The sequence below is a fragment of the Arachis duranensis genome, chromosome 1 (assembly GCF_000817695.3).
Source record: "Arachis duranensis cultivar V14167 chromosome 1, aradu.V14167.gnm2.J7QH, whole genome shotgun sequence".
Classification (NCBI taxonomy): Eukaryota; Viridiplantae; Streptophyta; class Magnoliopsida; order Fabales; family Fabaceae; genus Arachis; species Arachis duranensis.
The window spans coordinates 23475994-23476278 of record NC_029772.3 but is presented as its reverse complement, the minus strand read 5'-3'; positions in this window follow the sequence as shown (position 1 = coordinate 23476278).

The window sequence follows — 285 nt, the reverse complement described above, 5'->3', positions numbered from 1 at the left end:
TGAGAAGAGTTATTACCTCATCAAGACTTCGTCATTCTAGTTCGTTTTCTTTACTTGGCTTTACTCTTCCATGTCCTTTGCTTTGTTAATTTTACCATTGGAATATTATTAGGATTTATTTAATACAAGGATTACTTTTATTTTTATTTGATTATTTTGATTTTTATTTACAATGTCTTTCTTTAATTCCTTTTCATATGTTATGAACTTTACATTCACAATGAGCGAGTAGTTCCCTAACTTGATGGGGAGTTGATTGAAAGGAACCAATTGAGTTGGAAGGCT